Here is a 26,740-nt window from a genome sequence, read left to right on the forward strand (position 1 = left end):
AAAAGGAAGGGGGCTACACTGCTCCTCTACAAGAAATCGAGTTTCTGCTTCCCCTGCCTGAGTTAAATTCACCAGCAGGAGGTCAGATCAAAGTCTGGGGTTGGCAGCAGCACTGGCTTGCATACATACCCTGCAAGACTACACAGGTAGACATGGGGGGTCCTCTAAGGAGCCCTCAGTACATGGCATCTTGCAACTAACACTTAAATCAGCGTAGTTGTATAATTCCAACATGTTTGATACCAAACATGACCGGGTTTGATGAAGCCATTATGTAGCCGGATATCTTGACTTAGCTGGTGTCGTCTATGTACCTTAAAATGGTACCCCACACTTAGAAAACCTAGGGAAAAGAATATGAGATGTAAATGTAATAAATTATTTGACACCAAAATGACAAAAAAACAATCAGTAAAACCTGAGTTATGCAATTTTAAAGATTTCAGCTAAGTAAAGCACCTAAAAGCACAACGCGCCACTCACATTTATCTAGTCATGTGAGACTGGGTGAAAATCACAAGTTCATGCCAACCATGAAGGAGCACTGGCTGGATACAGAGACCAGGTTAGACTAGCTTAAAGAGTTACCTTCAATTTCCAGCTTGATGAGTTAGGTTTTTGGTGGAAGGGGCTGCGAAGAGCAGGGAGAGCTTTGCGGGTGGTCGTCGTAGCACAAAGAGTAGGCTGGTCTTCGCGGACAGTCACCGCTGCAGCGCAAATATCCGGTTGGGTGTCTCAGATGGTCATTGCTGGAGCTTCATGTTGGTGGTCAACGCAAGCTGTGGTGCAGACAGTCATGTCTGCTGGATCTTCACGTTGGCGGGCAGCAAGATCTTGTTTCATACGAGCCCACGCACATTCATGAAGAGCCCAAAACTTCAGGATTTCTCCTTTTCTTTGGCAGATGAGCTCAACTGAGGCCATACCAAGGGTACAGGACCTGAGGGCAACCTCTTAGGGGTCAGGAGCTCACTCCAGCAGAGGCTGGTAGGACTCAAGTAGGTCCAGTTGCAGGTCCAGGCAGTGAGTCATATGGGTAGTTCCTGGGAGCCTCTTGAGCTTGTCCCTGCAGCTTCAAACAGAAGGTAAGTCTGCTGACATTTGGAGTCACTTCAGCCTGGGATGAAGGGTGCAGGTCAGCCTTCCTTCTCAGCAAACAGGGCAGCAAACCACAGAGCAGCAAAGTAGCAGGGCAGCAGAGTGGAAGTCCATCTGGCAGCAAAGCAGCTCGGCAGTCCTCCTTCTGCAGTATCCACAGGTCTAGGCGTGTACTGAAGAGTTGGGTCTGAGGGTCCACTTTTTATATCTGGTGCCCATATTGAAGTAAGAGAAGTTTCTAGAGAATTCTCTTTGAAGTCCTTGAAGTTTGCTGCCTCCCCTGCCCTGGCTCCAAGCTGGCTGGATTGAGCAATGCAGAGGTGATAAATCCTTTGTGTGAAGGTAGAGCACAGTCTATTCAGTTGCAAGTCGGGCTGTGTCCAGCTCCGCTCCACAATCCTACCAGTTGATGGCCCACCCAGACACACCTAATCCCTCGATTGTGTGGTTGTCCGGGAGGAATAAACAAAGTCCAACTGCTAACTACACCGTCATGTGGCTCACGATATGCTGCAGACAGCATATAGTTTAGGTCTGGAAAATGCAAACTTTCTCAAAGTACCATTTTCAAAATTGTAGCTTAAAATCTGCCTTTACATTGAAGAGTATTTTAATTACATTTTCTAAGATTCCAAATTTTAAATACTTACCCATTCCCAATCAAAGAATGGACCTTATTAAATGTAATAAGGCAACCCAATGTTATCCTATTGGTGAGGTAGGCCTCACAGTAGTGAAAAATACATTCAAGAGTGTTTCACTACTAGAACATGTAAAACTCAAAAATAAATGTCCAGAACCTTTTTAATTACAATGCTCCCTGCTCTAGGGACTACCTAGGGACTGTTTTGGGGTGACGTATATGTAATAAAAGGGAAGTTTAAGACTTGGTAAAGGGGTTATATTGGCAAGTCAAAATGGCAGTTTAAAACTGCATTCAGACTGCAATGGCAGACCTGAGACATGTTTTAACACCATCGCTGCTGCAGCAATTCCCCTCCTGTGCTGCAGATCCTTGATGCCAGTTGTTCATGACGAGCTCAGCTCGTCATCAGCACAGCTCAACCGTGCCTCATGACGAGCTGAGATCGTCATGAGCATCAAAGGGATTAAGAGGCTGCTTAAGTGGGTGGCCCAATAGGTGCTTCAGGTCCACTAGTAGCATTTAAATTACAGGCCCTGGTTATATGGTATTCTCCTCTACAAGGGACTCATAAGTAAATTAAGTATGCCAATCGGGTGAAAGCCAATTTTACCATTATTGAAGGAGACAGAACAAACACTTTAGTATTGGTTAGCAAAGTCCTAGAGCCGGTGAAAACAAATTCACCTAAAATAAGAAGGGTGAAGGCTAAATGTTTGGGTTTGACCCTACAGAGAGAGCCATGTCCAGCAACCACTCTTGGTCCACACCCTAAATCCCACTGTTCCTTCTGCTGACATCATCCACCTCCTGAGAACAGTATTTTATATACAGTGAATTTGTTCCCAGAATTAGGGGGGGAAACAAGCAGGTTCTTTCCCATTTTGTGGAGAAAATTGGTAATTACCAGATTATGATGTATAGTCACCAGCTGGAATCTTAGATTCTAGTCCCCCCTCCTTCCAATCAACACACCCAAATCCAACACACATAAAGAGGGCCCACGTTCTTCGTAAGTGTAATTGTTTTTATATTTACTTCATGAAGACCCTATATGATTGTGTTTAACACTAGCAGTACATAAAATCTATACTCCAGACGCTTAGGTCAGCTACACTGAAGGCTGATATAGACGTGGGATCTTTATTAAATACAGGCCATGTCAGAAGAAAGATCTGATGTCAGGGTCCCTGTAGTGAATTCCTGTTGCAGTTATTTTTTTCTCTTAATCTTGAAAAATATACAACCCTTTCTATTAATAGTATTTTCCATTAACTGTATTTACCTGGAAATACCTGCTTGGCAGGCAAGCAAGAAGCGTGCATATCTGCAACTGCAGACCAGACTGCTGTCTCACCACGAGGCAGTGCAACCGGCGCGCGCTGAGCGCAGTTGACACGTTCGAAGCAAGAACTCGAGTAAGGACTGGAAAATGTGCGTTATATCCCCAAGATCTGGGTCACTTTCATCGATTGATGTTCATGCCGTGAGATGATTTATTATACCATTATATTTACATACCAGCATGTGCGTTTGATAGTTGTCTTGTACGAGTTTGAAACCTCGAGGGAATGTTGCATATTTCCTGTGCAACATTTTATTTCATCGTGTTCGATCACAACACATCAAAGTGCCGAGGCTGTGGCGTGCGGACTATGAATGGAGTAGAGACACACAGGTTTCGTGATTTCTGCCTTTGTTTCGTTGACGAAAAAAACTGTTGTTTTTGTCTCTGCAATAGTTTTACTAGTGCCTGTTCTGTTCACAGCACACATCAAATATTTATTCCTTTGTTTAAGTGTTTATTTAGTATAAAATGTAAAAGGCTTAAGAGCTTCAAAGTGTGTTAGATAGATCCACGTGGGGTATGATTTGTATTCTTAGTATATAGCTCGGAAGTGATGTCACTCACTATGACGTCTTCCCCCGTGACATGCTCCTGGTTGGGCCAGGTGGGGGGAGAGCTGTGTGCTGATGGGAGCTTGGTTTATCGCTCTGCTCAGCTTGGACATTCAGCTCCGTCTGCTTTATCTGGACCAAGGATTTCATTGGGAGCTTCATTTTAACAATATTATATCACAAGACAGCAGGAGCACTCATAATATTATGATAGTACAGATAATAGATCGAACATGCAAGCACATTTTCATTTATTTATTCATGGATTTTTGTTAAAAGCCTCTATCACTCCTAATGTGTCTTTTGGTGCCAGTCTTGCAGCAGTGTGTTGTTTAAGGAATGGGAACATTTTTAGTAAACAAAGATTATCAGTATGAAAGTGAAAAAGTTTTTATAGACTTACATTTCTGTCTCGCTTGTGTCATTTAGCTGAGGTACGTGGAGTGGATTCCAGTTGGAATCCATCATTCGGTGCTCATGGCGGAACTGACAGTGTGGCAAATGAAACACTGATGGTGTGAAGTTTGGATCCCATTTACCTAAAGAGACTATGTGACTGGTGATGATGAAGAAAAATGTACTTTTCTGTTGCATTTAGAGTGTTCTCTGCTCCAGGGAGAGGAGGAGCACTGGATGAAGGGGCAATAATTTGAGAGGTTTATGCTCAGGGGAGGATGGGTGCCATCTTCACAATTAGAACCAAATTTCGTACACAGGACATGTCCATGGTGAACATTTTGTTCATTTGGGGAAGTACAAAAGAGTCAAATCAGTTTTTGGATGATTTGGGGGATTCCTCATTAAAGTTCCGGTAGAGGTCAGTAAACTGCATGAACGTGAAAACCTGGAATGTATAATATATTTTAATTTATATTTCTTTTTAAATATAAAGCAAACATCATGTCTAAAGTTGCTAGCATCTAGAGTTCTCTGAGCCTCCTGACCCGGTGAGTTTTGGACAAAGGGTACCAAGTGGGGAGTGGCACTTTAATAATGGGAAAAGGGCTGGTTCTTTTCCTGGTTGTAGCTAGAGCCCAAGTGGGGGTACTATTTCCATCACTAGTATGCAAGAAGCCCCACTGGTTCAATTGACTGTTGTTTTTGATTCACTGAACTTGTTAAACTTTGGGGTCCCCGTCATTGGCCCACTGAATTAGGCAATTCACCCCAGCCCACTCAACAAGCCCATAACCTGGGCTTTATTGTTGACGATCAGCTGTCCATGAGACAGCAAGCTGTAAAAGTGGCAGCCACCTGTCTCACTACAATAAAATGGTTAAAAAAGTGGTTTAGATGCTTTCTTGCTCTACCCAGAAAACAGTGGTCCAAGCACTTGTGACCTCAAGAATGGACTACAGCAACGTCCTCTATCTTGGGGCAAGTAAAGATATAGTGCGGAAGCTACAGGTAGTGCAAAACGCAGCAGCTAGATTATTATGCCGAATTCCCAAATTCACCTCCATCACTGGCTACTTACGCGATCTCCACTGACTGAAGGTGGAAAATCGTATTTATTAAGTTCAAAGCACTAAGTTATTTATTTAAGATCAAATCTGGCACTGCCCCCCAGTATCTGCAGTCCCTGGCCCAACCTTATTATCCTTCACGTCAACTGCGGTCAACAACTCAGGGAAAATTTGTGGTACCCAAGATTAGACTCTCATGGATGGGAGGTCGTTCTTTTTCCTTTCTCGGTCCTACTGTGTGGAATACTCTGCCTGCATCTCTCCGGCTTGAAACAAATTTCGCTAGCTTTCGCAAGAACTTAAAAACGTGGCTTTTCAACCAATAATTTCAACGTGTTCTTCCTGCCTGGCTGGCGCCGGGAAACACTTGTTGGGTAGCTGTGTGCCTTACAAAAACAATTTAACATAACATAACATAACTGAAACAGATTGGGCCGCGTACTACATTGAGGTCTCACATGCTGTACTCAGATGTGTAACACTGCTGAATGTATTACATGCATCTAAAAACCCAATAAAATCTGTTTAAAAAAAAAAAGGCCCCACTGGTGGACGGTGTTCAGGGATCAACAGTGTCATGCTTGGGGGAGGGAGTTGCCTAGATGGAGGGGAAGTGCATGCTCTGGACTCCGTTGATTTGGAAATAAACTCTAATGGTTAACTTATGGTCCCTAAGAATGCTGAATTACAGGGAACTTTAGTGAATGGAAGGACCTGTTGCTGCCCTGCAGGATACCTATGCCAGCCAGCTTCTAGTGGTAGAAACACTTGGTGTCTCCAAAAGTGCCCCTCAACCCTCAGGTCTTTAGGATTAGAAATTCCCTTGGCATGGAGAGAACTGCCTTATGTTGATGGCCATCCAAAACTGGAGGTAGTAATAGCCCGTAAAAAGGCATTTCTTTGAACATGTCTACTGGCAGATTGTTTCCTGAGAACTGGTCTAACACAGGTAGTAGGGAAACCTAAGAGTATGAGCACCAAGGTGGCCCTTCAGAAGGTCTCTAAAGATGCGGAACCAGAAGTTAGGAGAGTATTGGTTCGGAGGCAAGTGTGGCCTAATATGGTGAAAATAGTGGGCCTGGAATTAACTACTCTGAGAGGTTAGGACATTAAGATATACATAGGATGGACCACTTGTGACCTTCAGGTGATGCCTCCTGTGTCTCAGAGACAGACAATCAAAGACCTTAACCAGACAGATCCTTGCATGGCACTGACAGAGTGTGCCACTCAGATGCTAAAGGAATATGTGTGCTGCAGGCTGAGGCTTGTGTTGTCCACCCTCAGAGCACTACTAGGCATGAGACGCCTAAAAATATTCTTAATTTTTAACAGATTTGGGGGAAGTTGAATGTCCCTAAGGTAGTTCTGAAGACTTGAAAGGGCTAGCTAGCTCAGTGATGGGTGTACTAGGCCCTAGTCTCTGAGAGAAGAGGCAGTACAGCATGCCAGGAGTAGGTACTTTAGGGGTTGACACCAAGGGATATGCTTTGAGAAGGTCTGGGCCTCCTTATGCTGCTGCAGTTAAGTGCTGAAGCTTTGCCCGAGGGACCCAATCACTGGCCAGAGTACCCAGAAAATTCTTCAGTCGCATAAAGGATGTCAAATGTGTAACTTGAGTCTCATAGTGCCTCCATCTCCAGGAGGTGCCGGTAATCCCAACATTGGTAACTCTGTGGTGTGGAGGTGAATGGATGATTACCTGTGTGCTGATAATGTTGGGATATTGAGAAGTAAAGCTGTTTACCAGAGCAAGCTTAAGTTACCAAGGCTAAGTTTACCTGACCTACATCCCCTCTAGGGTCGGCCTGAAAAAGGGACCATCTGCAGACAGGGACTATCACTAATGAGCTGCTGCTTCTTTCCATTTTTGTGGCATTTTAGATTTGTTTTGGCATTGTTTTAAATAATAATGTTTCTCATTTTTCCTAAATTGATTTGCTAATTTTATTATTTGATTTCTTGACTTTAATATTGTTCGGTGCTACATTAAATTGGGAAATACTGTAAATGCTTAACACGTATGAGAAGGCGTCCTTTGTTTATTTTTATTTTTTAAAACCCTTTTACTATTATTATTTGGTACTTGACTCAGAACTGTATCCATATCAATCAATAACATCGTACACCTTATATATTGTCGTATACTACGCCATTACAACAATAATTGTACATATCCATTACATGTGCGTAGTTATTAATATCGTTATTTGCCACCTCTAACTCGTTAAATGTCTTCCACTGAGAGGTCCACTGTGGGTATCGTGCATATACCACCCATGAAAGTGTTCCATTTTCCCCATAATGGTGCCCATTTGTTAGGACATCCTCTGTGCATATATACCATTTTTTCTGCCACCATAGCTGTATCCATATCATTACACCATTCCGTTATAGTGGGAGTGTTACGCGCTCCCCCGAGTTTGGCAATATATCTCTTAGTTATTATTATTCCCAGTGTAGCCCAGGTTTGCACCGTGGTGTTAAGGTCTGTTGCATCCCATATAGTTAATAGACAGCCTTTGGGTTCTGGTGGTACCAGAGCCCCACTTACTCTCGTTATAGTGGACATAATTGCCTCCCAGTAGGTCACTATTTCTGGACATTCCCATAGTGTGTGAAAAAACGTACCCAGTGCTCCACATTGCCGCCTGCAAAGTTGGTATTACCTATCTTGCATAACGTGATCCTAGTGTAGTAGATCTTGTGGAGTATCTTAAGTTGTACGAGGTCGAACCTGGATGATATCGTCACCTCCCTCGGGGATGCCAACGCTTCCAACCAATCTGTATTGTCTAAGTCTCCCACATCTTTCTGCCATTTGTCTCAGAGAAGCTGCGTAGGGTCAGGTTGGTTGTTAATAATTTTGCAGTATTTTAGGGATGTAGCTTTTTTGTCCATGTGCTTTGTCAATAACCTGTCTTCCAATGGTGAGGCTTCGGGGAGGGTAGTATCAGGTGGGATAGTCACTTCTAATGCGGAAGGCGCGCTTTGTGACAAAACTACAAGAAGGAAGCGCAGGAATTCTCACTGAAGCATGCTTTTCTTTACAAGGCTCTGAATCATTGGTTTGGTGGGAGTTTGTAATTTGGTCCCCACCTAATAATAACTCAAGATAAAGCAGTAAATAGCCCATACCTGTTTTGTCAGTTAGTTAAACATTACATGAAATAGGTAAAACTACTAATAGAAAATCATAATTATCCAACGTACTTCCAGTCCATTAAATAGTGCAGGAAAATTGTAGCTGATTTGACTGCTAAATGGAATACGCTTTCAGAATGTCCCTCCAGATACCTGGGCACTGATAAGAAATCAGTAGAAAGGATCTTCAACAGTCACCAGTAGTCATCCACTAACTTTTTTCGACATTTTCTGACACTCCCATTCTTTGATAATAACACATTTTGAACTTTGCTTCCTTGTTCTCTTCATGGTGCCACTCAATGAAATATGGGAAGGTTTCACTTTCCTTCCCTTGATGTTCACATGTTTGCCTAAGTAACAGGATCAGATCTAGACCAACAAGATTTGTGATTGGGTGACAAGCCAAGCAGAGTAGCTTTCGCTTTTGATTTGTCCAAAGCGCTGTAAGGACATACAAATTTGGAATCAATTTGAAATTTTCAATATCCGGGTTATGCCGCTACAGATATGTTGCAATTTTCCAGGCGCTCGAAAACTAATTTTTAGAAAAAATGTGAATGTCTGCATTTAAATAAAAACCTCCTCATACCTTAGGGTCAATGATCTTTTTTTTTTTTTTCTGTAATTTTTTATTGAGTAAAAAAAATATATATATTTATATGAAGCATGGGATGTACATGAGTGGAAGATCAGAGAAAGAAGAAAGAAGGAGAAAAAGGAAAGAAAGGGGCGCCGGGGGGGGGGGGGGAAATAGTTTGATTGTCCATGTTCTGCTGGTCGTTGTCTTATGCCTCCTACTTTGCGACGCTTCGTTGTTCGTTGGTATTTCTTTCCCCAGCCCCGGGCAATAGTGAGGAAGGGGGAGGATAGAGGTCGAGGTCGAGAGAGAGTGCTCGGTACGCAGGAAAGTGTGTCCCTTCTATTGTTGTCTGGATTCTGCGCCTACGGGGGTTTATGTGATGTTAGGTAATGGTCTAGGGGTCCCCACATGTTCGCCTACCTATGGGTTTTCGGTGAGTGTTTCGCTGTGATGTTATCTGCCCCCCTTAAGAACGTGACCCAGTTGAGCCATGCTTGGGGCGCGGCTTTTGAGGTGTCCTTCCAATTACTTAGGACCATTTTGACTGCCGCCGTTAGCAATAGGTCAATGAGGTCGCGATCTTCTGTCGTTGTGATTGACGGAGACGTAAAGCCTAGGACCAGGTTTGGGAAGTCTATGTGTATGTCTATTCCTGTGATCTCATTGATGAATGTTCTAATTCTGTTCCAGAATCCCCTAACCTCAGGGCAGCTGAGCAGAAGGTGTTCTAGGTCTCCCTTCCCTTTGTGGCAAAAGACACTAGGACACCAAGTAGGGTCAATCATCTTTTGAATAATAAAAGCCTTCATTCATTCTAACCATAGAAAGCCCATCAGCCTGTTAGAAACATTTCAGTCCTTTATGGCCCAGCACTCCCTGTTTCTTTCTGGCCTACAGCTGGCTTGGATAGGTCAGGAGGAATGCTGGGTATGCAGAACTTGCATTCACAGTATGCTGCTGAGTGTTTGTCCTGTTTCCACTTCAGGATTAATGATTGTGACTAGGACGAGTAGAACTAAACAATAAAGATTACCAGTACGTTTTTCGAGCAAGAATTGGTGTGTCCTTTGAACTGAAATGTGTTGTAGTATGTCTTGTATATAGATCAGTTAATGGACATTATGGTTCAACTTGTTACTGTCAGCACGGTCTATGACAGATCCAGTTTTAGAACATCGAATTACCCACCTTTAACTTGTGGTGACCCCTTTACTGCTGGTGAGGCCATATCGCACTTGTGTAAATGTAGTGTGACCAGCTGTTATGTTATGTAATGTTATGTTATAGAAAGATTTATACCCCGCAATAATTCTCTGGAGTGTCCTGGCATGTAGGTGAAAAGTTGCATGCGTGTACAGAAATATTAAATCAGCTGTTTAAACAGGAATGTTTTGAGAAGTTTTATAAAGATAGGAAACTCCTGGGTATGCTGAAGGTCAGTTGGAAGAGCATTCCACAGCATAGCTGCTTTAACCGCTAAAGACTGACCCCCAATCGGCGACCCATGGAACCTGGGGACCACCAGATGATGTTGGAGAGAGGAACGCAAACGTCGCCTGGGTAAATAGAACACGAACCGCGTTCTGATGTAGACAGGGCCGGAACCGTGGAGTGCCTTATGAATCATGGTCAGTGCTTTGAAACGTACTCGCTGGGCCACGAGAAGCCAATGAAGGTCCCTGAGCTGTTTCCGGACACTGGAACTCCTCGGAATATTAAACAGAAGTCTTGCTGTTGCATTTTGTATAACCTGAAGTTTTTCTAGGAGGTAACCCGGTATACCAATGTTGAGAGCATTAACATAATCTAGGCGGGAAAGAATGAGTGCCCAGGCAACCGTTTCCCTAGCAGTGCGAGGCAGCAGAGGAAAGAATCTCCTCAGGGCTTTAAGAGAGCCAAAGCAGACTCCTGTGAGTTTTTTGATTTGGTTGTGGAAACACAGATCTTCCCCAAACCATATTCCTAGGTTCTTGGCAGGGCCACCCTCAGACTTAGGTCATGGAAAATCAGGTGGCCAAAGAGACTTTCTGAAGGTGGGGGGAAACTGGCCTTAAAGGAGCACCTTAGACTTGTCTTCATTACATTTGAGACTGGCCTGAGCCAGCCAGGCGAGTACCCATGAAAGGCACTTATGGGCAGTGGGCATTTGAAAATCAGAACCCTTCCAGGTAAATAGGAGCTGAGTGTCATTGGCATAAGCCATTATTTTGGCACCCAGCTCCTCTGCCAGGAAGATCAGGGGTGTCAGATAAATATTAAACAGTAAAGAGCTAAGTGTAGACCCCTGAGGGACCCCCTTGGACAGTTTACTAACTGATGATGAAAAAGGCGGCATCCACACCTGTTGGGTGCGGTTATCTAGAAAGGATTTGACCCAGTCCCAGGCCAGGCCCGTAATGTCAATGTCAGACAATCGGGCAAGGAGTTGTTGGTGGGGTACCGTGTCGAAGGCGGCAGAGAGGTCCAAAAAAATCAGAGCCGCCCTGCTGCCCATGTCCAGGCATTCCCTAATAGCCTCAGTTATGGCATCCAGCGCTGTCTCAGTGCTATAAGATGCCCTAAACTCTGATTGAGCCGGGTGAAGAGCACCTGAAGACTTGACGAACTCCTTCAGTTGCCTAAAACCCAACTTTTCACAGACCTTGGCCAAGGCTGGTAAAAGGGAGATGGGACGATAATTTGAGAGGATGGAAGGATCAGCAGATGGCTTTTTGAAGAGAGGAAAGAGTTTGGCATGCTTCCATTGCTGGGGGACTATGCCCGACTGAAGTAAGTCATTGACGAGAGCTGCAGCCCCAAAGTGGCTGAGGTTCTGCAGAAGTGCAAAAGTATTTTACACAGATAACTCGAAATGTGAATGACTTCATTGGGTATGGCATTTTACAGCGCTGTAGCAAACCCTCCCCTCACCCTGAGATACATATGCTTCCTGCGTCACCTATTTCAGCAGAACTATTGATTTAGCCTGAGCAACCAGTGATGTTTACACCATCTACGGGCTTTTATGGCTTCAGATAAACGATACCTGATCCAGTGATAAACAGAATAAAAGGTGTTGTATTCCTCATAGCAACATCTGTGTAATGTGGCTTTTACCCTTGGTAAACACGGTTTATTTGCAGTGGTTCACTATTTACCTTTCTCTGTACTGAAGAACTTACATAACACTAAGGCCATCTTCCAAGGAGCTCTCTTTGTAAGCATTGTACATACAGAAAGGAAAAAGTGCCCTGTACTAATCGAATATTTGCATAAATTCTTTCGATGAGTGTTGCTGAATCTCTCACTAGTATTCTCAAGAACTTATCTTGGCTTCCATATGTAGGCAAGATAGGACTTTATGCCAAATGGTGCATTCATCTACTGTCCACTTGAAACTGACTTTAAATCTCTGATCCATGGTTGGTGAGAGGATCTTTTTGGTTCAGGTTGTCTTTAATTGGTGTTTGATGCAAAGTTTTCATTGTGTTTCACTCTACTCCAGTGGTGCCAGACATCTGGCAGTCCTCCCAGTATAATTCTATTGACATCCAAGAGACTGTAGTAGGAATTCAACTAAAACCACTGCACATGTGAAACAGGATTCACCTCCTGTTATGGGGTTTGCTCCTCGAAAACACCCGGAGAAGGACTGTTGGGTAGATAGTAGGGCTATGAGATGATCCTGTTGTGAATGAACTCACTTCTTAATATATATGCCATGCCATGAGTTATTGTAAGTTCATACTTCTTCATTAGAATGCATGAAACAGGATGGATCTGTACGGAATCCAAAAACAAAAGGTATGTAAACGACTCTAACAGCTCCTGAATCCGACTACTTCAGTATTATTTATTAAAGGAAAAATATTAGGCAAAACCAAGAACTATAATTGTTTCTCACACTCTCCACCTTCAACATTGCTTCAAATTCTTTTCGACATATTAAATGCACCCTCCTTCGTTATATCAAGAATGCAGTTAACCGTGTATATTTTTAGGAATAGCAGGTTTTAGCTATGCCTTGTGACCCAGCCCCTCAGTCACTAAAACTACACCAGCCAGCAATACACAATGCACCCGTTGGAGACACTTTGTTTAGATTGTCTAGACCACCTAAAGATGACGAAATGGATACTTTGTTTCTTCCTTCCAGATTAGACTGTCAAGGCACCCAGCGGCACTTTCAATATCCGCCCATGGTCAAAAGACTGTGATAACGGAAGATGGCACACTTCCAACTGGGAGAAATGTTTCCCCCCAGTGGGAGGTGCTAGCCACAGTTGCTCCAGGGAGCCAGCCATGGGTGCACACAAGGCATAACGAGACCACCCGGGTCCAGTCACAATGTTATCAAAAACAGAATACCTTGTGTTGTGGTTCCAAGGGTAAGGAGCCAGCAACCTCGGATGGAGGCTGCGATTTCAGGCATGTCATCCTCTAGATCTGGAGGTTGGAGACAGTCAAAGCTTCCAGCTCAGGTCCTGCGGACTGTGCAAATGCCCCCCAATCCCTCTTGGACACCACACTCTACGAAGGGCGAGCTAGCACAGGTTTCCAGTTGCAAGCTCAGGTCCCTCACACTCAGCAAACTTCCCCAGCACTCCTCGACCTCCTCACGTTATGGCACTCCAGGTAGGCCTCTGATCTTTACAAGCACACTCCTCTGCACAGTGTGATTATTGCAAACATTAGGATGGTCCTGGTCCCAACCGTCAATAACTTCCACCCTTTTCCACTGCACCCTGCCACGTCCTTATGATCTTGTGGAAATGGGGAGATCCTTTCTGTCCCTGGGATCTCGTGGACAGGAGGCCAGCCAACCAGCCCTTGGAGCGTGCCTAGGGACACAGCCATGACAGCTGGCAGTGAGCTGCAGGCCAGCAACAGCCAGGCTAAATCCACCAAGTAATAGTCCCCTACCAGGAGCACAGCTAGCCCTGACCAGTACAAGTTGCAGATAATCCTTTTGCAGCCCCTCTTGCGCCAATGGTTCCTCATGTTGATGCCCCAGCATCAAACCAGTGCAGAATGGTTCCAATCCCTATACCCACGATGGCCTTTGAAGATGGGATCATTCAAAAGGCCACCTTTGAAATGCACAGGCCCCCCTTAGTCCTGATTGCCATCCTACCCTGGGAGGCTTGTTCAATATCTTTAGAAGGGCCAGCACCCTGCCCCTTGCAATTCAGGTGCCAATTCCACCCCCCTCTTATCTGTCCCAGGAAGGCCCCTCAGAGTCAGAGGTCTGCAGTTTTCCTTGAGTGCCCCAAGTTTATGGCCATCTATCAGGAATGCACAGATGTAACTGTCCTGCCAGCACCGAGATGTGGATTGGAGTCAAGGTGATAGGCACGCAAAGGGCCATGAGCTGTGAAATGCTCACTTCCCTAAAGTGGCATTTTTTACATTAGTAATATCAAATCCACTCTCACTACCGGGAAGGATTTGCCATTATTAATCTATTGATACTAAACACCATACAGCCACTCTTCTGCAATTAGGAAATACATCTCAATAGCCTTTCCACAGATCCCCCATGTTAACCAATGTGAGAAGCAGGCCTCACCGTACTGAACACACCATCCAATGTCATTCACTACTAGGGCATGAAGCGCACACGTGCATGCGCCCTACCTCTGCCATACACCAAACCCTGCCCTCAGGGAGTACTCAGATGTATCGAAAGACATGCAGATCTTTGGCAAGTAGAAATAGCTTTTGAATGCCAAGCTGAGTAACAGTAACCTTCACACACAGGCCCTGCCATGGCAAACCTGTGGTACGTTTGAAGAGCTACCTCTCTGAGTGGCAACCAGTGCTGCAGTCCCACAGAGGAGCATTTGGATTACATGCCCTAGGAATAGGTTTAACCCCTAGACAAGAGACTTGCAGCTAACTTAAATCATCCAGTCTAGTATACATCAATATGTATATGACAAGCACATCACTTTGGCACTTGATGGCAGTGTCAAAGCACTCAAAGTACTAAGGCTAGCACATAGATCAGTGGACAACCAGGAGGGGTCAAAGCAAAAAAGCTAAACATTGAGGGAAAGCACCTTAAAAAGGGCCATTTACAACAAGGGCTATGTAACATGAACGTTTAATGACTGCAGGGCAAGCAACAGTGTATGTGACTTTGTGAGGGGATGTATTCTGCAATGCAGCTCCCGTTTACCCTATGCCAAAGTCAAAACAGTTCTATCAATAAGCCTCATATCCATATCCAATCTTAGCTCCTCTTTCTTTGCTGATGAGGAGCAAGTTTAGTCACCTTTCTTGTTTTCTCTCCCATGTTTATCATTGTTTACTCAGATTTGTATATATTGCTTTAGTATTTCTAAATTGCTTTTTGCAATATTGTTTGAACCTTATGTCCATGTCCCTGGAGCTAGCACATGGTTACTACATTGACTGATTTAGGGGTCTGGCTTGCTTGCCATTTAATCTGGTGGGCCTTGTCCAGTTTGTTAGCATGACTCCTGCCCGCCCTTGCTTCCCTCTCGACCAGAGGTGGGTGATGATTGCTGGATGGGTGGAGGAGTTGTGCATGTCTACAAACCTCCCTGTAACCTCTGATTTACTACATGCCAGTGCTCCCATCTGGAGAGTGATTTAGATAAAATGTATATCTTTAAGAACAGCAAGTGCATGCTACTACAAAGTAACATTGGGATCGATTTAGCAGCATTATTCAGGCTTAACACTGTCTTGACAATGTCTTTTAAGCACATAAAGATGGCTCCAACTTATGAAGGGGTGTATTTTCACATTGTCTGTATACTGACCTAGTTAGCTTATAAAAGTCTTAGGTCTGTATGTTCTGGCTTAATCAATCAATCAATCAATCAATCAATCAATCAATCAATCAATCAATCAATCATAGCATTTGTATAGTGCACCACTCACCCGGAAGGGTCTAAAGGCGCTGGGGGAGAGGGTTCTGTTACTGCTTGAACAGTCAGGTCTTGAGTTGCTTCCTGAAGGAGAGATGGTCATGGGTCAGCCGAAGGTGGATGGGGAGGGAGTTCCAGTTCTTGGCTGCCAGGTAGGAGAAGGATCTTCCTCCGGCAGTGGCTCTGCGGATGCGTGGTACGGTGGCTAGGGCATGGCTGGTCGATCGTAGCTGGCGGGAGGGCGTGTAGGAGGTCAGGCGGTCGTTGAGGTACTTGGGGCCCAGGTCGTGGAGGACTTTGTGTGCGTGGGTGAGGAGCCTGAACGTGATCCTCTTGCTGACAGGAGCCAGTGTAGGTCTCTTAGGTGGCCGGAGATGTGGCTGTGTCGGGGGATGTCCAGGATGAGTCGTGCGTAGGCGTTCTGGATGCGTTGGAGTCTTTTCTGGAGTTTGGCTGTGGTTCCAGCGTAGAGGGTGTTCCTGTGATCCAGTCGGCTGGTGACGAGTGCCTGGGTGACGGTCCTCCTGGTCTCGGTGGGGATCCATCTGAAGATCTTACGTAGCATGCGCAGGGTGTTGAAGCACGATGAGGAGACGGCGTTGACTTGTCTGGCCATTGAGAGGGAGGAATCCAGGATGACGCCCAGGTTGCGTGCGTGGTCCGTTGGCTTGGGAGTGGTGCCCAGAGCAGGGGGCCACCAGGAGTCGTCCCAGGCGGAGGGTGATAATCCCAGGATGAGGACTTTCGTCTTGTCTGAGTTCAGTTTCAGGCGGCTGTTCTTCATCCACTCGGCGACGTCTTGCATTCCTTCGTGTAGGCTGGTCCTGGCCGTGGCGGGGTCTTTGGTGAGGGATAGGATCAGCTGGGTATCGTCGGCATAGGAGATGATGTTGAGGTTGTATTGGCGTGCGATGGCTGCGAGGGGGCTCATGTAGACGTTGTAGAGGGTTGGGCTGAGTGATGATCCTTGTGATACTCCGCAGATGACTTCGGTGGCCTCGGATCTGAACGGGGGAGGCGGACTCTCTGGGTTCTTCCGGCGAGGAACGAGATGATCCATTCCAGTGCCTTTCCTTGGATTCCAATGTTGCTGAGGCGCTGTACTAGGGTGCGGTGGCAGACAGTGTCGAACGCTGCGAAGAGGTCCAGGAGGATGAGGCTTATGATAGTCTTAAAACTACTTTAGCCCAGGGACCATCTTGAGTACACCAAGGGCCATGTTTCTAGACTTATAAAAGTCTCATTACGGACTCAAGCCTAAAAAAAATGAGATAAAGGAGGCCCATATATTCTTCTAACACCTACTAATGGTTGTCTGTAGAGTGAGAACACTTGCATCACTGATAATGCAAATTTCGACTGGGTCAGTATTCATGCATCTGTGGTGACTCCGGGGCTGCTGTGATCATGTGATTACTTGATCTGACCCTCTCATCCTAAAATACCAAGATCAAGCAACGGATTGCCACTACCAATGCCCGGTTCAGAGCATCTGTGAGATCCACTTATCCTCAGTTTATGTGACATTATCTGACCAGTGTCTGAGAAAATGTTATCTCATCAGAGGAAGGACAACTATCTCTTCTAATAGTTTGCCCTGAGAACCGGTCAGGAGGAAGTACTTGACTCAATCGCCTACCCAGCTGGACATATGCCAATGAGTTAATGCCACCAAATGAAATTTGGTCACTAACCTGTAATGAAAACATGCAGAGATCAGGGATGTTTTCATAAGATATGGTGGAGAAAGTCGAGGTGTCAGGCGAACCTATGCATCTTCTCAAGATGGGCACAATGGGACAAGTGCCTTTGGAGGAATGTCTAATGCCTCATCTAAGATTAATGGTGCAGGGGATTACGAACTAAAATTAACCCTTTGAAGCAGCTCCTACTTAAGCTTATTATCACACACCTGTTTCCCAATTATCTTATTTTAGAGGAAATAACATCTCTACCAAAATTACTACAGATGTTTTTTCTATTCCTTCTATTATAACTATTCTGCAACATGTAATGTTTTGTTTCAACATCATATACTTATAGGTAAAATGAGAACCACATTTCAAGACCTGCTGATGTTTTTGGCGGACACAGGAGGAGCACTGCGGGGAGCCGCAGACTTGCTATCGAAGTTTGGCGACATTTCAGGTTTGAGGGTGAATTGGAACAAGACGTGCCTGTTCCCGGTGAAGCCTGGCGGTTTAATAACTGGGCTCTCTTGGGATGTCTGTTGGGAGCCGACATGCCTGACATACTTAGGGGTTTGTATTTACCATGAGACCATTGATATGTTGGAGGGGAACATCGGGAGATGTGTGAGAGGTTTGAAGGGGAATATGGCATTTTGGTCGACGCTACCATTGTCTGTGATGGGACGGATAGCTTTATTGAAAATGGTGGCTCTACCTAGATTGTTATATTTCTTTAGGACATTGCCCATTTCGGTCCCGGGCTCGGAGTTCAAACTACTGAAATCCATGATATTGGGTTCCTGTGGGGCCCTGGAAGATGAAGGGTGGCCAAAGCTTCACTAGTGAGTCCGAAACTGAAGGCGGGCTAGCGGTTCCAGATTTTGAGCTCTATTATCTAGCAGCGTAACTCCAGGTTTTGACACAAGAAATCGCAAGGGAGTTTAGAGGCCCGGAACACTTGAGAGGCAGGGGAATCCATAGACATGTGCTGTCATTTATAGTCCTGCAGCAAAAGCTTAACCTTAGGGATCTCTCGTTAGAAGAGAAAACGCTGAGATTATGTTGGAATCGTAGCCAGCGTAGGGCTGGGGTACTGCACCCCTATGCTCCTGAAATCCCACTGGGGATGATAACAGCTTTACCCCATTTTGAAGATCGGACTCCTCTGTTGGAGTGGGAACAGATAGGGATTCAGGTATTGGGTGACCTATACAAGGACGGCGAGTTACTGACCTACCAGGTGCTGCAGGAGAGATATGATCTACTGGGGGGGGTTGATCCATGCTGCAGTGGTAGCGGCAACTAGGAAACACTGGAGAGAGGGATCAGTGGAACCCAAAACGACTATGGCTTGTCAGTATGCAGTGATGGCGGCAGGGACCTTCAAGACAGTTACATGCCTCTATTGCAGGATGCTAAATGAGGGACTAAAACCACTGGATATGTTACGAGTAAAATGGGAGACAGGCATCAGGAAGCTCATACCGGAACCCGCATGGGGACATATTCTTCACAGGGCCTGGAAAGGCATTAGGAATGCACGGTTCAAACTAGTGCATTTCTTCATTCTGCACAGAGCATAGTTAACACCGGGTAAGATTCAGAAGTACTTTCAGGTAGAAGATGTAGCATGTCCTAGATGTGCGAGAGAGGGGGTGGAGTTGGAGCACATGCTGTGGGAGTGTCCAAAGTTAGGAGGTAATTGAAAGGAGGTGGGAGAACTGTTAAATGCAGTCACTGATCGACAATTAGATTTTGATATAGCTACATGCTTGCTACATTGGTTCCCCACACGCCAAAAATGAAGGTGACCAGTAAATTTGTGGGCATGGGATTATTATTAGCGAAAAGAGAAATAACAATGCATTGGAAGTCGAAGGATGGTCCCAACAGTAAGAGATGGAAGGCGGAGCTAAGTAAATGGGCCAGTAGTGAGAGTGTTATTGGATTCCAACAGGCAAGACACTCGAACAACGAGAAAGCGTTGGAGACAGTTACGGCATGAGAGATGCTGGTGCAATCGCTGACTGATCAGCAAACAGAGGAAGAATGAATAGGGAGCATTGTTATCTCAGGAGACCTTGTACACAGATGTCATCAGTACGCTTAAATTGCAGCTGGGTCATGAGAAGTGTTTTATCTTTGTGCTTCATGTGCTACACACCAGTGGTGTGGGGAGGAGGGTGTGAGTTAATTGGGGTTAGGAGTAGATTAGTAAGTAGGTTGGCTATGCACAGAGAGATGGGTGAAGGGCACGGGTAGATTATAGTGCCACTGTTGAGCTGGAGAACTGGTGCAATAATGGATCATTTTTAAAATGATGTAACGTAACAGTTTTTGGAATTGATTCGAAGAATTATGGCAATGGCCTGTACTGTATCTTGCACTGTGTCAACAAGCTACTAATAAAATACGTTTAAAAAAATGAGAACCACATTTGCAAAGGTTAAAGTATAAATCAGCTTTTTGATGTAGCATTCAGATTGGCATCACAATCGGTGGGGTGTACTTTCAAACAATTTCCCTTCTGCATTATTGGTTCAATTAGATATCAATATTTAAAATAAAATCCCAATCTTTAATACTCATTTTTCAATTGCATATATCATCAGCAGATGTCAATCACATATATCAAATATACACTTATACCAAATTATCCCAACTGTGTAATTTCACTTCCAACAAGACGTGGGCAGAAGGAACCAGTTACAGATTACTTTGGATTGTGTGTTCTCGCTCTTGTTGAGTATAGATCTCCATTCTTTTTTTACTCTGTACTGCATCTTCAGTTGCCTGGGAAAACCTGCTGTGTTTAAGAAAGCATAAAGGGTGGTGAACAACTACTGATCATTTCTTTGGATCACATGTTCAAGAATGTGCCACTTTGGGCAAGCAACCTCTGTTGCATTGACATTGGAATTGGGCTTGATAGAATAGACCTTCTGGCATCAAATACTCTCACCTCTGGAAGATTAACGTGGTGCTGAGGGTGTTTCTATAAGTTCCTGCTAATGATAACCTATCACTGAGGGTTAAAAGGCTTGGCGTCTTTCACCTGCATGTTAGCACACTGGGTGTATTGGATTGATTTTGATTTGATTTTACATTTTATAAAGCGCAACGTATGCCCAAGGGCCTCTTGGCGCTGAAATAGCCTAAAAACTAGAGTACTAACTGAAATTTTATTTTGCATGACTAATTAGTTTTTAAACAGCCATGTTTTCAGCTGATTCTGAACAACATCAAGGAGTTACTGTTTTTAATCTGCAAGGGTAAGGATTTCCAAACCTTAGCCGTGCCAATGAGAAAACTCCCCCCCCCCCCCCCCAGCGTTGCTGCCTGTATTTTAGAACTACAAGTAAGTATGCATCTGCTGATCTTAGATTTATGCGAGGGACATATCTCCTGAGATGTGTTCTAAGATAGAGGAGTCCTTTTCCCTGTAATGCATTAAATGCAAGACACTGGGACTTGAATATAATTCTCTTCCCCACCGGCAACCAGTGGACATCCCTCAGTCATTGGTTACTGATTCATGTTTGGGGATGTCTAAGATAGTCTTGCCGCTGCGTTCTACATCCATTGAAGTCTAAGCAGGAGCTGTGCTTGGAGTGCTACATATAAAGCGTTTCCGTAGTCCAGCCGTGATATAGCTAATGCAGTTACCACCGTTTTAAGTGCGTCCATAGGGATAAATGGACGGATCTTTCTGATGATTTTTAGAATACCCCAAAAGGTGGAGGTAAGTTTGCTAATTTGACCTTCAAAGGTCAGGTTTTGGTCAAATATGACCCCCAGGTTTCTGACCTTAGAGACCGGTACCGGGCAATCGCCCAGGTCGGCCGGCCACCACTTTGGGGACCAAAAAGGGGTATTGTCGCCCAGTATCAGAACCTCAGTCTTATCGCTATTCAATTTGAGGCACTTCTTCTGCATCCAGGAGTTAATCTGCAACATACAAATATTAAAGCGCTCAGCCGTCTCCTCAACATCGTCTGATACCGAGGTCACCACCTGTGAATCATCGGCATATGATATAACCGAGGAGCCACATTGTCTAATAATTTCTGCCTGCGGGGCCACATAAATGTTAAAAAGAGTGGGACTCAGGATAGGCTGTGATTGCCAACACAAGGGCAGCTTTAAAGTTATTGCCTCTGAGCATATGAGAAAAGCATGCAGGAGTTGGGATCATACAAGAATCGTTCAATGCAGGTCTCAGTGAGCAATGTCCCTTGTCTTGACTAAGTCGGTAGGAAGATTCGGATACGTTTTATTTTTACAACTAGTGTCTTTAAGCTTGAGCTAGGGTATTAGTTTTAATAAAAGCCACAGACTAGTATGGTAAATTGTTTTCACTGACTTATACATTAAGTGATTGTCCAGGTGACTCAGTTGTGGCAGATAAGATTAAAACTATCAGTATTGAATCTATCTGATTATGTAAGTCACAGACTTTTCAGTTGCAGAATACTCTTAGCTCCTAGAACAATCTAAAGAATGTACAAGAAGTTCTACAATAAATAAAATACATAGGGCCTGATGTAGAGTTTGGAGGTACCTGAAAATCCTTACATTTCTGTGTGAAACTCTAAATCGGAGAAGAATTGCTGCCTGAATTTTCTCCAACATACTATTGTGGAGTGGATGTGTGAAATGCTCATGGCAATCTATGACTTGTGTGAGTGTCCATGACTAATCCTAAGGATGTTGGGCATGCCCCCAAATGCAGAAATGTACTCAAATATCAAGAGGATCCTTACAATCAGTGGGAGTCCAGCGAGTAACTGTTAAAATAGGCTTTTGAATGTCCAATGTGTGTCTCTACAAATAAATTCTGTTGAGTTCTCCACCCATTTCCTGCACCTAGAAATAGTGCCATCTTTTGAGCTACTCTTCGTTTCCAGGCAGTATGTGGAAGTGTGTATTAAAGTATATTGGGCCATGTTTAGAGATATTGCACATATTACAGATATCTGTGCAAATTGTAATGAATTCAGACACCAGTGAGTACAGGTAGTCAAACGTCTTTTATGATTCCACTTTTGTTTATGTTGTTTTATTTCGTTTGCGACAACCATTGTTTTGCACATTTTGCATGTTGCAATTGTGCATCTATGCAGGGCCAGCTTTAACTCTGGTGACACCAGGTGCGACAGTGTTTGTTGACGGGCCCCAGTGACCTCTTTCTCTGTGGATTCTCTCACCACCACCCTTTAACAGTGCCCTTCAAGTCTCTATAACCGCTCTCTCATGCATTTCTTTTGTTTTACAGCACCACTCATACCAGTGTAAGCTGACAGAGCACTTTACATCACACACATTACACAGAGACAATGAATAATACGCGTGTACATCAGTGTATAGGAAATGTTACATAAGGGGACTACATGGTGTTGTGACACAAGTCATGCCGCGTGGTAGACAGTATAATCTGGAGAAGCACAAACTCAAAATTTACAATGTCACACCATGGTTGGGGATTGGCTTTACTAATAAGAATTGATTTTTACCCAAGTGAAACATTTTTACAACATTAGGATAAAGAAAGCCTGGGGGGAGGGAATCATAACACTCTGATCTATACCTTGCAGTTTGCATGCATCTCTTTGATGATAGTTAATAGCTCATCGTTCTAAATTAGAATTTAAACTAATAAACTGAAAGAAAGTAACAAAAGGGGCTCTCTGACAGAAGCAATGAGGCACTGACCTATTTACATGGTACACGTGCTTGGCAGCAGGCATTTTAACCTCCTGCACTACTTTATGATGAGTCAAAATGTTCACTAGACAAAACTCTGATCTCTCTGCAGCTGGTCCATCAATCACAAGAGATACTTGACATTTTTATGATTGCAAGAAAATTGCTGGAGGCCAGGAACGTGGCAGACGGTGCTTTTAAAACTATATTGTACTTGAAAACACGGCTCCCCCAATGGTCAGCGCCCGGTGCAGTGGCACCGATCACACTGCCCTAGATCCGACCCTGCATCTATGCACACACGCATTGCCATGATGTTGCAGTGTGAAAATGGGTTCGTGAGACTCCCACAATGTTTCGGAAAGTCTGAGTTATCTCAGCTGGAAAGCTCATATCTAAATATGGAGCTGTTTTGAGAAGACAACTATTTGATTAACAACATGCTGCTCAAAAGTTTACAAAGCAGTAGCAGCAACATCGTGCGATGAAAAGGTTTTTATCCAGGCACTGAAAGTTATCATGGTAGGCGATCCGCACTGTAAACATGCTCGACAGGAGCCCAGGGGAAACTTCATTTTGTTTTAGGGGACAGAGAAGGTGTAATGCGGCAGCTGTTGTGATTGTTTCATAAAAGGTGATGAGCCTGCTGAGAGTCTTTGCCAGGCGAAGGGCCTCGTCCGTTTTAGCACAATCGTTAAAGTGTGTGTAATGTTCCTTAAATTAAAAACACACACACACATAATTGTAATACATCGCATTGCAGTTTCCACATTTAAAACTGGAGTGTGTAAGGTGTGCCCTCTGTAGCTGGTTTGTTCACATTTGTTTGTGGATGTGGCGTGAGTCATGCTGGCAGGAGTCAGTGACGTTGCTGTTTATACAGCACTGTATATGCTTCCAGGATGCTGAACAGAAGGTGGGGTGAGGTGATACCAGTAGCAGAACAGCACAGAATCAATATTGTTTGTTATGAATGGCTTTCAAGCATGGAGCCGCTGTGGGTCGTCACCTCCAGATGGTAAAGCAGCTCCAGGAGTCTGTGACGTTACGAAGAGGCAACGTATCGTCTTGCTCAAACTTTGTAGCACTTCTGCAGACAGTAGAAACTCTACCCCTTATTGGAGTCGTTCTCAAAAGTAAATATTTTTAGACCTCGCGATATTTTACCTGACCACGTGAAAACTCAAGTTTAAATAAGAAACCCTGAAGGACAAGCGCTATTGCACGAAGCTGAATTGTTTGAGAAATGTGCAGTGTCTTCTGTGTTCCTCCACGGCTCCACCCTGACACTCCCCATTTCTTAGGCCTAAGCAAGGCCATAGATAACAAAGACTGAAAGGCTGGAGCCTCCTCCCAAAATATTTACATTTTTTCCACATCCTTAATGAGCATTGGCAGTGCCTATAAGTCTGGATTTAATGTGATGGAATATGACAACCCAAGAGTGACACGTGTTCTTTGTAAAACTAAAACCAGACCTACTGGCTTTGTCGATGCAAGTTTTTTTAATGACCTCGATCACATAGGGCCTGATTCACAAAGAGCCTGTGCACTCGTGGCAGGGGCTCCGCACTCTACCAACCTCTACATTTGTATTTGTTTGCTTCTGGAAGCTTCCTGCCTTTAAGACGTTTGCCTAGTCATTAATGCTTTTCTACACCATTATCCTGGATTTCTATCTGGTCTTGCAAATTAGCTTTGGTCTTTTCTATAAGTTTGGCATGTATGTTGTCTACACTGCCGTCTTCACAGTAATAAACATCTGTAAATCGGTTAAAGTCTATATATGATTTTGGGTCTATGGACCTATGCTAAAGCGTGCATTTTGGATAGCGCCTAGACCTAGTTTCTGGTAAAGCATTTGCACTTGCATAGTTGCATACAATGGGCTGATATATTAAATTGATTGGGAAACTTGAAGAGGGGGTTCTGCAGAGTGAGTATACACATAATGTGGAAGTTGTTGGCTTTTCCCTAGAGCTTCACCGCAGTTCACCTGAGCACCTTGTTGATAAGGGCGGGGGATTTTAATTGCATGCTTCATGATGTTTCAAATGGACACTCTTCTGTGGAGCAGTGAGCACCAGTGAAAGTGAGAGAGAAAGCTTGGAAGAATGCAGTGTGATATGGATTGACAGACGTTTGGTATACACAACAAGATAATGAGAAAACATTCATTTTCTCAGCACAAATAATTTACTTTAGTTTATACACAATGGGGGTTCTTTACTAACAGCCTGATCAGTGTGCATACATACCCCATAGGAACCCAGGCCTGACCAGCACAAGTAATGTATGAAGTATGCACAGAGAAAGGGGACTATGAACTGACATGAACAGATGCAGAGAAAGCATTCAGCTTAACAGATTGGGAAACCATATTTGAACTACTGCCAATCATGACATTTAGGCCACATATTATGAGATGTGTGAAGTTATTGAATAATTGCAAAATAGCTGGGATTAAAACTAACTTGGGGATGTATGACGTTACAACGCATACTTTAACAACGCATACCACTACAACGCAATTTTTACAATGCAGGATCCTTTACAACAAATGTCTTTACAACGCATGACATTACATCGCATGCCATTACAACGTAAGTATAGGTAAGTATATAATTTTAAATAAAAATGTAAATAAATATTTAATTAATTTTATTTATTTATTAATATTTTTTTCATGTATTTGTAAATATATATATACATATTTTAAAAATAGTGTAGGTGTTTAAAAATAATATTCTAACTCCACGGGGGAGTTATAGTAGGTTAAGTGCTGATTAATGTAGGGGTAAAAATTACTATTCTAACTCCAGGGGGGTGTAATAGTAGGGTAAGTGCTGGATAGAGTAGGGGTAAAAATTACTAATCTAACTCCAGGGGGGTGTAATAGTAGGGTAAGTGCTGGATAATGTAGGGGTAAAAATTACTATTCTAACTCCAGGGGGGTGTAATAGTAGGGTAAGTGCTGGATAGTGTAGGGGTAAAAATTACTATTCTAACTCCAGGGGGGGTGTAATAGTAGGGTAAGTGCTGGAAGTGCACCGACGACATCAGAACCCTGATCGACAACGGGGAAACAGCGGCCCTCATCCTCCTGGACCTCTATGCGGCGTTCGACACTGTCTGCCACCGCACCCTAGTGAAGAGCCTCAGCAACATCGGAATCCGAGAGAAAGCACTGGAGTGGATCATCTCGTTCCTCGCCGGAAGAACCAAGAGAGTCCGCCTCCCTCCATTCAGATCCGAGGCCACCGAAGTCATCTGCGGCGTACCACAAGGATCATCACTCAGTCCAAACCTCTTCAACGTCTACATGAGCCCCCTCGCAGCCATCGCACGCCAACACAACCTCAACATCATCTCCTACGCCGACGACACCCAGCTGATCCTCTCCCTCACCAACGACCCCACCACTGCCAGAGCCAACCTACACGAAGGGATGAAAGACGTCGCCGACTGGATGAGGAACAGCCGCCTTAAACTGAACTCAGACAAGACGGAAGTCCTCATCCCGGGATCATCACCCTCCGCCTGGGACGACTCCTGGTGGCCCCCGGCCCTGGGCACCGCTCCCAAACCTATAGACCATGCACGCAACCTGGGCTTCATCCTGGACTCCTCCCTGT

The 26,740-nt window shown here is 44.3% G+C and overlaps 1 protein-coding gene across 5 annotated transcripts in view; it reads left to right on the forward strand.

Annotated features, from left to right (window-relative positions):
- The window catches only part of ITPRID1 (ITPR interacting domain containing 1), a 520,073-nt gene that overhangs the window by 117,717 nt on the left and 375,616 nt on the right, over positions 1 to 26,740 (forward strand). Inside the window, exon 1 of one of the 5 annotated variants that reach the window (XM_086964784.1) lies at positions 3,130 to 3,175. The exons of the other annotated variants lie outside the window; for them this stretch is intronic. The gene's annotated coding sequence lies outside the window, so the exon portion shown is untranslated. Of the gene's footprint in view, positions 1 to 3,129; positions 3,176 to 26,740 lie in introns of those variants that run through there. 5 annotated transcript variants of the gene reach the window in all.

Source organism: Lissotriton vulgaris, chromosome 4_1 (assembly GCF_964263255.1).
Source record: "Lissotriton vulgaris chromosome 4_1, aLisVul1.2, whole genome shotgun sequence".
Taxonomy (NCBI): Eukaryota; Metazoa; Chordata; class Amphibia; order Caudata; family Salamandridae; genus Lissotriton; species Lissotriton vulgaris.